The sequence below is a fragment of the Mobula hypostoma genome, chromosome 15 (genome assembly GCF_963921235.1).
Source record: "Mobula hypostoma chromosome 15, sMobHyp1.1, whole genome shotgun sequence".
NCBI lineage: Eukaryota > Metazoa > Chordata > Chondrichthyes > Myliobatiformes > Myliobatidae > Mobula > Mobula hypostoma.
The window spans coordinates 67,558,131-67,571,381 of NC_086111.1; the positions used below are offsets into that span (position 1 = coordinate 67,558,131).

Here is a 13,251-nt window from a genome sequence, read left to right on the forward strand (position 1 = left end):
TGCTCTGGGGATTCGGGTCTATGGACTCAGTTTGGTTCAGAATGCTGTTGCTTGCTTCTGTTCTTTGCATGATTTGTGTTTTTTCCCCTCTATCACTACGCATTGGGTGTTGGTCTTTCTTTTCTTTTAATTGGGTTCTTTCAGATTTCTTGCTCTGTGGCTGCCTGTAAACAGATAAGCCTCAAGGCTGTATAATTTATACATACTTTGATAATAAATGTACTTCGAATCTTGAATCTTTGAATTAAACTAAGTCTCATCTGCCTGTGCTTGATGCATAGCCCTTCATTCCTTACACAGTCATGTGTCTGTCCAATAACCTCTTAAATGTCATTATTGTATCCGCTTCCACCATACCCCAGCTGCTCATACATCTTCTTTAAACTTTCCTGCTTTCATCGCAAATGCATGTCCTCTAGTATTTAACATTTTTTCCTTGGGAGAGAAGATTCCAACTGTCCATTCTACCATATTCTTATAAATTTCTATCAGCTCTCCCCTCAGCTTCCGACACTCCAGAGGAAACATGCCAACTTTGTCCAACCTCTCATTGTAGCTTATACCCTCTAATCCAGGCTACATCTGAGCAAACCACTAATACACCTTTTCTAAAGCTTCCACATCATCCCCGTAATGTGTCAATCAGAATCGTGCGCAATACTCCATGTGTGGCCTAACCAAAGTTTTATTTATCTGCAACATGACTTCCCGACTCTTATACTCCCTGCTCTGGCTGATGAAGGCACAGTCCTGACGAAGGGTCTGGGCCTGAAACGTCGACTGTACCTCTTCCTAGAGATGCTGCCTGGGCTGCTGCGTTCACCAGCAACTTTGATGTGTGTTGGTTGTATTGCACACCTTCTTTACTATCCCATCAAACCGCGTTGAAACTTTCAGTGAGCTATGGACTTGGACCGCAAGATTCCTCTTTACCCCTCAGCAGATCTTGAATCTCTTTAATAATTAAGAATTGATCAGCCTCGCTGGGAATCAACACTGGCACACTCCAGGAACGTGTGCTTAGCCCACTGCTCTACTCTCTCTACATCCATGTGGCTAGGAACAGCTCAAATACCATCTATAAACTTGATGACGATACAACCATTGTTGGCAGAATTTCGGATGCTGACGAGAGGGCGTACAGGAGCGAGATGTATCAGCTAGCTGAATGGTGTTGCAGCAACAACCTTTAACTGAACATCAGTAAGATTGTGGACTTCAGAAAGGGTAAAACGAGGGAAAGCACACCAACATTCATAGAGGGATCTGAAGTGGAGAAAGTGAGCAATTCCAAGTTCCTGGGTGTTAATATCTCTGAGCATTTATTCTGGACTCAACATATTGATGCATCTACAAAGAAGGCATGACACAGGGGCTATACCTCAATAGGAATTTTGGGAGATTTGCTATGACACCAAAGACACTCGCCAATTTCTACGGATGTACTGTAAATAGCAATCTAACTGGCTGTATCACTGTCTGGTATGGAGGGGGGGCATCGCACAGGATCGAAGTAAGCTGCAGGGTTATAAACTCAGTCTGCTCCATCAAGGTCACTAACCTCTGTAGTATCCAGAACATCTTCAAGGAGTGACCCTCAAAAAGGCAGCATCCATCACTAAGGACCCCCATCACCCAGGACATGCCCTGTTCTCATTGCTACCATCAGGAAGGGGTACAGGAGACTGAAGGCAAGACACTTAGCGATTCAGGAACAGCTTCTTCCCCTCTGTCATCCAATTTCTGAATGGACATTGAACCCATGAACATTACCTCACTCAACACACATCAAAGTTGCTGGTGAACGCAGCAGGCCAGGCAGCATCTCTAGGAAGAAGGGTCTCGGCCCGAAATGTCGACTGTACCTCTTCCTGGAGATGCTGCCTGGCCTGCTGCGTTCACCAGCAACTTTGATGTGTGTTGCTTGAATTTCCAGCATCTGCAGAATTCCTCGTGTTAACATCACCTCACTACTTTTTATTCATTTTCTTTCTGCACTACTTATCTTAACCATTTAGTAGACATATGGAATTCAGTTTAACGTAATTCCATTTTTTCTCTATATTTATTTATCATGTAAAACAGATTATTATCTGAATGGTGGCCAATTAGGAAAAGGGGAGGTGCAACGAGACCTGGGTGTCATTATACACCAGTCATTGAAAGTGGGCATGCAGGTACAGCAGGCGGTGAAAAAGGCAAATGGTATGCTGGCATTCATAGCAAGAGGATTCGAGTACAGGAGCAGGGAGGTACTACTGCAGTTGTACAAGGCCTTGGTGAGACCATACCTGGAGTACTGTGTGCAGTTTTGGTCCCCTGATCTGAGGAAAGACATTCTTGCCATAGAGGGAGTACAAAGAAGGTTCACCAGATTGATTCCTGGGATGGCAGGACTTTCATATGATGAAAGACTGGATCGACTAGGCTTATACTCTCTGGAATTTAGAAGATTGAGGGGGGATCTGATTGAAATGTTTAAAATTCCAAAGGGATTGGACAGGCTAGATGTAGGAAGACTGTTCCCGATGTTGGGGAAGTCCAGAACGAGGGGTCACAGTTTGAGGATAAAGGGGAAGCATCTTAGGACCGAGATGAGGAAAAACTCCTTCACACAGAGAGTGGTGAATCTGTGGAATTCTCTGCCACAGGAAACAGTTGAGGCCAGTTCATTGGCGATATTTAAGAGGGAGTTAGATATGGCCCTTGTGGCTAAAGGGATTAGGGGGTATGGAGGGAAGGCTGGTACAGGGTTCTGAGTTGGATGATCAGCCATGATCATACTGAATGGCGGTGCAGGCTCGAAGGGCTGAATGGCCTACTCCTGCACCTATTTTCTATGTTTCTATTTCATTTTACAGCTGCTGTAAAGTTAGCAAGTTTCACGACATATGCCAATGATATTAAAACTAATTCTGCCTTTCAGTGTCTAATAAGTTTCAATGAAATGTCCCCATTCCCCTCATCCTTCTGAACTCCAAGGAGTACAGCCCCAGACATAAAACAGTCTGTACTGCAAGCCTTTCATTCCAGGGATCATTCTCTCAGTCCTCTCCAGAAGCAGTACATTCTTCTTTAGGTACGAGGCTCAAAATCGCTCGCTATGAGGCGTGACCAACCAATGCCTTATCAAACCTTGTTTTTATGTTCTGGTCCTCGCGAAGTGAATGCCAATGAGTAAATGAGTGCAAATAATTTCTTCTTCATTCAAAGCTTGCCAACATTGAATGGTGAAGATGGTGTGGTACTTTAAAGGCACAGAAGGTGGATTTGCTTAATTTTTGCATGAAACATTACATACATAAACAAAATTAAATCCAAATACTGATTTAGGATTGAGGAAAGGATCACAACTACTTATCATTCCGAAAGAGTAACCGTGTAGATTTAAAGAGGAGATACAGTATTGGACTTGGGTGATGTAAACTATAAATAACAGGTTGGAGGGGGAGGGGAAGAACTATTCCTTAGAGAAATAACGTTGATAACAATGACGTCATGTTTTCTGAGAGCAGCCAATAGGATATTGTATTATTTTTCGTTTTTGGCCAATCGGTCTGCTGTTGCTAGTGCACACCGGAGGAGCCGAGAGGATTCACAGGACCCCGCACGCAGGCGCGATCAGCGTCCAATGGGAGCGGTGAGGCGGGGTGGGTTTGCGGTTGGCCACGCCCCCTAGCCCGCGGTGCGGGAACGAGGCGGCAGTGCCGTTGTCAACGGGAAGAGTCGGCGGCCATTTTATCCCGTCAGAGAACAAAGAAGGTGCGGCGTGTGAGTGGAAGAGACATAAAAGGAGCCGTCCTGATCACGGTAAGGAGACTGACCCACAAAAACACCCGGGAAATGGCAGGATAGGGTCCCGCGTTAAATAAATCCCCTAAACAACGGTGGTCTGGGATGAATTATGTATTTCCTTCCTCATTCCTTCGGTTGCTTAGTGACAGGCTGAGAGCGCCTTCATCTCTGGATCGAACCTCGGACTATTCCTCCCACTCTAGGCTTAAATTTAATCGACCTGCCGCTGTTTATCTTGTGTATCTTCATTATCTGCAGTAGGTTTCACTCTCATTCTCTCTTTCCAAATGATGGGACGTCTTTCTCTCCATTGGTGTTTATTTTCCTCATTGTGAGTGTTTCTTTAAAAATTTTTAAAAAACCTCTTTCCCTGCTTCCATGTTCTATCTCAGAGAGATTAAAGAACAGACATGAATAATAGGCTGGACTTAAATCTCTTATCGAGTTATTTAGTAGATTTGACCAGATTTTATTTTATGTTTTCCTTGAATGCACTTGGAAATTTCATTGTATGTTGGACGTAGATTTGAAAATAAATGTATTATCAAAGTACGTATATGTCACCATATACAACCCTGAGATTGATTTTCTTGCCGACATTCATAGTAAATTCAAGAAACACAATAGAGACAAAGCTTTTGACAGTTACTTTCTTACATAGATTAGCTGACTGCAAGTGCACATTCTAATGTAAAGTTAGCCTCTACAGTTCATCCGATAATACAAGTAAGTGGTGGATTAAAAATATTCGGGCAATGATTGCTGGCTGAGACTGTGATTAGATTAGGTTCTGTTATAGTAAGAAATGCAACCTCGACCAGTTTAGAGAATGTTTCTGTATTTTAGAATTCTTGTCATTGTTTTTTTACCTAATCAATAATGCAACTTTCTTGCAGGCATTTTGCTTTGGTTGAAGGCATTGTTACAGTCACTGATCACTGTTACAAACCCAGTGCTGGAATTGATTGCAAAGCTCTCACCATTGTGCTCTGGTTCGACGGTCAGCATCTAAATCAGAATCAGTTTCATCTCTCATGAAATTTGTTAATCTTGTGGCAGCAGTACAATGCAATACATGATAAATGCAGAACAAATCTGAATTACAGTAAGTATACATTATTGGTTAATATAAGTGGTACAAAGACAGAAATTAATAAAGTGAGGTTGTGTTCATGAGTTCAACGTCCATTCAGAAATCGGTGGCAGAGGGGAAAAAGCCATTCTTGAATCACTGAGTCTGTGCCTTCAGGCTTCTGTACCTCTTTCCTAATGGTAACAATGAGAATCGGATTAATACTACTGGCATATGTTGTGAAATTTGTTGTTATGTAGCAGCAGTACATTGCAATACATAATTCGAATTGTAACTTAGAGTAAGAAGTGTGGGTGTATATATAGGCATCCGTTAGTCTCATGAGACCATGGATTTGCGCCTTGGAAGGTTTCCAGGGCGCAGGCCTGGGCAAGGTTGTATGGAAGACCAGTAGTTCCTGAACCATTGAACATGTACCTTTAGGCTCTTGTACCTCCTCCCTGATGGTAGCAATGAGAAGAGGGCATGTTCTGGGTGATGGCGTTCATTAATGATGGATGCCGGCTTTTTTTGAGGCATCACTTCTGGAAGATGTTGCCTTGAAATTTTGGTGCTGTTAGTTTTTGGTGCCAGTACAACACTACTGAATGAAAGTCACAGCTAATTGTACAAGCACGGTGATGGTGACCTGTCAGTATAAGAGGTGAAGCTGCCAATACAACTTCAGAAAGGTGTCATTTAGAGATACAGTGCAGAATTGGCCCCTTGAGCTGTGCTGCCCAGCAACCCCCAATTTTACCATAAACTAATCATGGGACAATTTACAATGACAAATTAACCTACCAACCATTAAGTTTTTGGACTGTGGGGGGAAACCCACACATTCAATGGGGAGAACGTACGAACTCCTTACAGGTGATATTGGAACTTTGAACTCCCAACACCCACTGGAATGATACAGATCTACTTTGAAGTAATTGTTTTCTTGTTAGTTATTGGTTATATCTCTATAGCTCATCAGATTTGAGTTCCTTTATTAAAACAAGTTTACCCATGTTGTTTAAATGCAGAGTGCTTCTGATTTGGTTCTTAGTTCAGGAATTGTGTGTTTATAGCTCTGCTGCTTTCTTCAGTGAGACTGGTGCTTCATGTCACCATATTTTGCTAAAGGTCCCATGTAAATATTTGATGGCAAGTACCATTCCTGACCTCTCCTATCTGTTCATAGTACTTTCCCCTGTACTAACTAGCTTCCACAGTTGCCATGTCACTGTCCGTTAAAGCATGTGACATTTATGTTGTTTTGTGTTATACACTACCTCACTATTTTAAAAATTTTACATATATGCTTATTGTAATTCATATTATTATGTATTGCTGTCACAAAACAACAAATTTCATGACACATGCCGGTGATATTAAACCTGATTCAGGTCACTGTTAGCTTTAAATGGATATCAAAAAATAACTCTGTTCCTACATTGGAGTCTTTATTTAGACCCTAAAGTTGAACTTAATGTGGAATATCTGCAGTTTTCTATCAATGTATGAAGAATTGATTTCAATCTGAGCTGAACAATTCTGTGTTAAATATTTGGTTGGCTGAATATAATTATAATCCAGAGGCTTATTGCAGATGCTGCAATCTAGAGCCAGTGAAAAATTGCTGTAAGTACTTAGTACACCTAGCTGCATCTGTAAACAAAAGATTGATCAGCGTTTTGGATTGAGCCTCTGAGCTTAGAGTTCCAAGGAAGGGAAGCCAATTTCCTGTTGATACCCTCCCTCAAAAGCCTGTGGTGTTATAGGGGTTGCTTACCTTCGAAGCGCTCCATATTGCTACTTTCAAGAGGTGGCCTTCCATCATTAAGGGTCCCTATCACCTAAGAGATGCTGTCTTTTTGCTACCATCAGAGAGGAGATACTGGAGTCGGAAGACACACTCAAGAACAGCATCTTCACCCTCTGCCATCAGATTTTTGAATGGATAATGAAACCATGCTTTTTTTTGCTTTATTGCCCCACTGCTTATTTTTTATTTTTATATATATATTAGTAATTTATAGTTTTTAAATTATGTATTGCATTGTACTGCTGCCACAAAATAACAAATCTCATGACTATGCCAGTGATATTAAACCTGATTCTGATTTCAGTGTTATCAGCACATGCATCTTAAACTCAAATTGAGAGACTGGTTTATTTATTTATTTCATACAGGTTCCATGAAAGCAAATTTTATTCTGTATTTTGGATTTTTGCGTAATGTTTTGTGAGTTCTGTAAGGAAGGAAGTTGTAACTTGGGGTTGGCGTATCTAGATGTGAGAACAAAAGTGAAACCGAGGCTGGGAGGTAATGGATGGAACCAGATGAGGGAGTAATAAGATACGTTGGTAGATGCTAGGTGGAAACATAAAAAGGAAAAAAAAGGCATATGGAGCCAGTGGGTTTTGGAGGGTAGAGACAAAAGAAAGTAGGTGATAGGTAGAGATAGGTAAGGGAAGAATGATTGGCATTTTGAACTGGGGGGGGCTAGTGGATGGGAAAGGTGAGCCAGTGGGAAAGAAACTGAAGTAGATATGTGGAGGATGGGCTGATGGAACCAGGTGATGTGTCTAGGTAGCAAGGTTGGAGAGAGATGAAAGGGAGGACAAAGGCAGAAAACCCCTGGACTGTTGCAAGTGGGAAGGGAATATGGGGTTTCCTGAAATTGGAAAATTCAATGTCCCCATCATTGGGCTTCAGGATTGCATTTGCCCCCATGGCAACAATAGAGAAGGTTGGACACAGTATTGCATGGCAAGTATGATCATATTTAATAACACTGGGGGGGGGGGCTGCATGGCCTACCCCTGTTCTTAATTTGTATGTTAAAAGGTTTAAAAAAACACTTTGATTTGTGATCAATGGTCTTGCACATACAGGATGTTGCAGGAAACTTCAGATCTAATGTCCTTTGATGTTTGACGTTTCCTCAGGGGGAAAGCTGAAATATTACACATGCAGCACTTATTGTGACACATCGATTCAGAAATGAAGTTGTTACCATCAATTCCAGATGGCACTTTACCAAATAGAAGCACATTGTATTTTTTTTGCCAAGTTAAATAGTTAATTGTTATTATTTAACTTGATACATTTGTTGATATTATGGGGTTGCAGTAATTGACTGACATTTATATTTGTTGAACTGCTTCCTCCAAACTTTTTTAAAAAGAACTTGGGAGTTGCTATCCTTAATACAGGATATTGACTGGATTGTTGGTAGTAAATGTCTAGAGCTTGTATATTGTCTAATCTTCCATTCAGTAAAATTTGTACCTTACCAGTTTTCAAACTTGCATGAGCGTCATAACATCTAGTGATGCAGTTTGCAAGATGACTACAGCCTTTGCACTTAATCATACCTGGGACAATCAACCACAATATTAATTGTTAATGTCTTGTGCACTGGAATTATACTTTCATGCATCTCCAGCATTGTCTCTGTTATCCTGCTTGACTTGACCATAATGGTTACCTGTTCCTGATGTGAATATTGTTCTTAACAGCAATTCCTGTGAGTATTTTTAATTAGTTTCTGATGTCTACAAAGTAACCACTTTGCAAATTCTTGCCAACCCTCTCCAAAGTATTCTCTTCCCATTTTTTTTGTTATAGTGATAATTTCATTCACTTAGAATATCAAAGACTCATGTCATCATCATTGGTTCCTCTGGAAATTATAGTATCCTTGCCACTAATTCCATTAACTTGCTATTCTTTTCTCATTTTTTCACCCCAGTTAACTTTTAGCTGGCTTCCTGTTCTTTAAAATGTACCTAGTGCCAACTGCTTCTACCTATATCCTTTCACTTTTATTAGTCTGATCTTAAATGCTTTTATTACTGCATTTCATTCTATATCTACTGTCTGTATTGTCTCATCTGTCTTGCTGTGTCTGATTTATTTAGACTAATCTTTTTAATTTTAACACATCCTATTCCCTCATTGATGCATTTTCTGCTGGCGCCATTTTCCCTGAAATTCTTATTGTACAACTGGTTTCAGAGGCCAACATTTTATTAGGATTTTTACTCAATCTTCCTAATATCTTTTCCTTAGGCTTCACATTGATTTTTTTTGTTCCATTATATCTGTGAAAAGTTTTTTAATCCTAAGTTTGAAGAGGCTAGTTAGATAATGTAGGATGTATTATTTTCTGGCTGTATATCTGAAACTGGCAAAGGACAACCTTTTCACAAAATAGATCTGCAAGTAGTAATGCTGAAATAGAATCTAGAGGAAGGAGTATTAATTTTGGTCATTCTATCTCAGTTGCACATAGAAGTGAACAGTTATTTGGCAATGTTTTCAATTCTCCATTTGTGTCTATTTTCACTTTGTTTAGATATGCAGGTTTAATAATGAATATTAAAATAGCTTGTATTGGATTACGATTTGGAGATTGTGAAAAATTTTTCAAAATAGACACACCTGTATCAATATAATTTCATATTAATAAGTAGCACATTTCATCCTACAAGCTGATTTATATTTTATTGGTTGCTGTCAGGTTTATCCCAAGACACTGTCTGTCTCATCTGGAAGTAATATTTAAACACATGCATATGCATAAGATAATAAATTTGATTTCTTTTACTTTTTATACCTCAATTTCATTGAATGGGATATAGACTAATTGTTTGAATTAAAAATCTGGAGTTGGGAAAATTTGGCAACTTGAAATCCTTAATGTTTAACATATAGGATTAAACTCAGTAACGTTAACCATGGTGAATGACTTCTAATTGCTTTAAATTGGCACTTAGAGAAATAAAATACATTTTGATCTGATTAAAAGGTGCTTAACTTTTGCTAGGTAGATACAAAATGTGTTTGTCACTGATGTCATGATGTGATTCTTCAGTTCTTTCACAGCCTTCTAAATAGATGAGCTTTGAATTTGTATATTCAGTAGTTGCTGGTTTTGTTTATTCTAGTGACTATACTAGAATACTAGTGACTATATACTAGTGAATATACTATTGTCTATGAAGAAATCTGTAGCTTGTACACTAGTTTATAATTCAAACTGGGGCACCATGCTAGCATAGCTGTTAGCACGACACTATTACACCTCAGGGCATTGGAGTTTGGAGTTCAATTTCAATGTCCTCTGTAAGGAGTGTCCTCCCTGTGGAATGCGTGGTTTTTCCCTGAGTTTCTTCAGTTTCTTCCTAGTCTAAACACTTACCAGATAGGCTAATTGGTTGTTGTAACTTGTCCTTTGATTAGGTTAGGGTTAAATGGCACAAGTTGAAAGGCCTATAAGGTCTACACTGCATGTTATTTCTAAATAACTTTACATGACCTATTTCTAAAATTTGGAACCAAGATTTTTCATTAGAATTGGTTTAAAGGTCTTAGGCACATGTGTAGCTAAGATGCCTGACTTTTGCACTGTACTGCTGTTGGAAAAAAAATAACAAATAACAAATTTCATGACATGAGTGATGATAAACCCGATTCTGATGTGGGTCTCTGTTGTGGACTGAGAGTGGGAAGGAGCAGTGAGAAAGGTATCATGGTTGGGAAAAGGGAAAGGCGGGGGGGAATATATTCATAGGAAGCACCAGAGAGAGATGTTCTGTAATGATCAATAAACTAATTGTTTGGAATCAACTGACATTGCCTGGTGTATCAGGGCTGAGTGTCTCTGTGCCACCCCCACCCCTGGCACTCCTTCCCTGCCACCTGTCTCACATCCCTCCCATGCCGCTGCACCTTCACCATTCTCAACATCCTTTGATTTACAGACTTGCTCCTCCATTCCACATTGACAAATACAGTACTGCGCAGAATTCTTAACTCTAGTTATATGTGTAAGATTTTTGTACGGTACTGTATAAATAAATGCAAAGAGCAAAATAGTGAAGTTCTGCTTTGGTTCATTACTTTCACATGTACTACAATACAGTATCTTGCATACTGTTCATATGGTACATTACATAGTTCATTGAAATAGAACAGATAAAACAATAACAATGTAGAATCAAGTTTAACAGCTTACAAAAACGGACAATCAAGTTTATTATTACTGGTATGTGTCGTGAAATTTGTTAACTTAGTAGCTGTATAATGTAAGATGATAATATAGAAGGATAAATAAGTAAATCAATTACAGTAAGATGTATATATAATTAAAAATAGTGCAAAAATAAATAATATATATAAAAATAAAAGTGAGGTAGTGTTCATGTGTTCAATGTCAATTTAGGAATCGCATGGCAGAAGGTAAGAAACTTCCTAAATCGCTCCAGTGCATGTAAACAATCAAGGGCATGATCATAACAAGGTAACTTGTGAGGTATTATGACAGTGGGGTAGAAACTGTCTTTGAGTCTGATGGTACTTGCTTTACAGAGTTTTGTATCTTTTGCCTGATGGCAGAAGGGAGAAGAGAGAATGTCTGGGATGGATGGGGGTTTGATTATGCTCGCAGTTTTACTGAAGCAGCAAGAAGTATAGAGACATAGAGGGGAAGCAGGTTTCTGATGTGCTGAGCTGTGTCCACAATTCCCTGAAGTTTCTTGCTGTCACATGCAGAGCAGCTGGTGTATCAAGCCGCTACGCATCTGCATAGACTGCTTTCTGTGGTGTGTCAATGAAATTTGGTAACGGTTGATGGAGAGTGCCAAATTTCTTTAGAGGCGTTGGTGAGCTTTGCAAAATATATTCAACAGGAAGTAGCAGTTCTAAGTCTCCCAAAAAAGGAAACAAAGCGCAGTAATGAATTAAGTTTCGTGCTTAGCACTGACTGTTTTTCCGCTGAACGTGTGTTTGTACTTCTGCATTTGATTTGATCCAGAAAAATGTTTAAAATGTGCTTTTGGAATATGGGTAGAATTGAACATTTTTGCATGTACTTTGGGTAACTTTGAAAGTTTTAAAGTTGTATTGACCTCAAGAGGTCTTTCTGTATTAGTGATATAGTGCTACATGGAGATGTTGCATAGTTTAACGTACAATAGGATCAAATTAGATGGGAATCTTGGTTGGCATTGGCAATTGGGTTAAAGGGCTTGTTACTAGACCATAAAGACATGGGTACAGACCTAGGCCATTTGGCCTATTAAATCTGCGCCACCCTTCCATCATGGCTGATTTATTATCCCTCCCAACCCCATTCTACTTTCTCCCCGTAACCTTTGATGTCTTTACTTATCAGAACCTATCAACTTCCACTTTAACAATTCCCAATGACTTGTCCTCCTCAGCTGTCTGTGGCAATGAATTCCACAAATTCACTACCCTCTGGCTAAAGAAATTCCTTCAAATTTCTTTTCTAAATGTGCGTTCCTCTATTTTGAGGCTGAGCCCTCTAGTTCTAGGCTCTCTTACTATAGAAAACATCCTCTCCACATCCACTCTATCTAGGCCTTTCAATATTCAGTAGGTTTCTATGAGATTCCCCACCCCATTCTTCTAAACTCAAGTGAGTATAGGCCCAAAGTCATCAAATGCTCCTTGTACTGTTTCATTCCCAGAATCGCTTTTGTGAATCACCTGTGGATCCTCTCCAATGCCAGCACATCTTTTCTTGGTTAAAACGCCCAAAACTGCTCAACAGCAGGTTGACCAGTGCTTTATAAAGCCTCAGCATTAGAGCGGGAATCAAAATCAAGTTTATTATCACTGGCATGTGTCGTGAAATTTGTTAACTTAGCAGCAGCAGTTCAATGCAATACATAATATAGAAGAAGAAAAAACAAAATAGAGTAGTAACATAATAAATCAATCAATTACAGTATATGTACATTGAAGGGATTAAAAATTGTATTAAAAACAGAAATAATATATATTTAAAAAAGTGAGGTAGTGTCCAAGGGTTCAATGTTCATTTAGGAATCGGATGGCAGAGGGGAAGAAGCTGTTCCTGAATTGCTGAGTGTGTGCCTTCAGGCTTCTGTACCTCCTTCCTGATGGTAACAGTGAGAAAAGGGCATGGCCTGGGTGCGGGAGGTCCCTAATAATGGACACTGGACACTGCCTTTCTGAGACATAGCTCCTTGAAGATGTCCTGAGTACTTTGTAGACTAGTACCCAAGCTGAAGCCGACTAAATTTACAACCCTTTGCAGCTCTTTCAGTCCTGTACAGTAGCTCTTCCCCCCCCCCCCCATACCAGACAATGATGCAGCCCTTCAGAATGCTCTCCACGGTCCATCTATAGAAGTTTTTGAGTGTATTTGTTGACATACCAAATCTCTTCAAATTCCTAATGAAGTATTGAGGCTGTCTTGCTTTCATTAAAAACTGCATCAATATGTTGAGACCAGGTTCGATCCTCAGTGATCTTGACACCCAGGAATTTGAAACTGCTCACTCTCTCCACTTCTGATCCCTCTATGAGGATTGGTGTGTGTTCCTTCATCTTGCCT

At 39.8% G+C, this 13,251-nt stretch overlaps 1 protein-coding gene across 3 annotated transcripts in view; it reads left to right on the forward strand.

Moving 5' to 3' along the window:
- Positions 1–3,661: 3,661 nt before the first annotated feature.
- Positions 3,662–13,251, forward strand: part of ip6k2b (inositol hexakisphosphate kinase 2b) — a 32,313-nt gene continuing 22,723 nt past the window's right edge. The window contains exons 1-2 of one of the 3 annotated variants that reach the window (XM_063068222.1): positions 3,677–3,810; positions 4,692–4,900. The gene's annotated coding sequence lies outside the window, so the exon portion shown is untranslated. Of the gene's footprint in view, positions 3,811–3,858; positions 4,127–4,691; positions 4,901–13,251 lie in introns of those variants that run through there. The other 2 variants (XM_063068221.1, XM_063068223.1) reach the window with 2 other exon arrangements.